Here is a 589-nt window from a genome sequence, read left to right as displayed (position 1 = left end):
TGGGCCATTGACTCCTCGTTGAAAGTCGACCTCTCGAACTTGTCGTCTCTGTCGTGTCTTTTGACGTTGTTCATGTTGGTGAAGTGCTCTCAGCTGCAACTCAAGCATAATTTTGTTCAAGTAATTCGCTCAGCAACGGTTGAGACGACTGAAGACATTGTGAAACTTTTTTTTGCGATCCTCAGCTCTTTCGTCTCTCTCGCTGTCGGTAACTGACTCCCCGAACTTCAAGTGCATTCTCGTTCGCTAGACGGCGCGTCTTTTTCTGTTCCGATCGAGGCCCTTCGATGTGACTGGTCGCGCTAACAAGCTGGACGCTCGAGCACGATCGTGTCTCGCCGCACCGGCAAGACGCGACGTGCTCGCCAGACATGGCCCGAATCGCGGTCAACGATTCCTTTGTCAGTTGAGTGGCGCCGAGCTCTGAGCGGCGCATTTTGATTCGCAGGCTCATTCTGCAACGCAGAGGAAACGAAAACTATAATAATCGTCAGAGAAAAACCCCATGACAAAGAGAGTCTTTATTACGACAAATATAAAAACGAAATCAGACGAGAGGAGTACGTTGGTTTCTTTATAGTCATTTTTT

This window comes from Dermacentor silvarum, chromosome 2 (assembly GCF_013339745.2).
Source record: "Dermacentor silvarum isolate Dsil-2018 chromosome 2, BIME_Dsil_1.4, whole genome shotgun sequence".
In the NCBI taxonomy this organism is placed as follows: Eukaryota; Metazoa; Arthropoda; class Arachnida; order Ixodida; family Ixodidae; genus Dermacentor; species Dermacentor silvarum.
Note: the sequence above shows the minus strand (reverse complement) of the source record.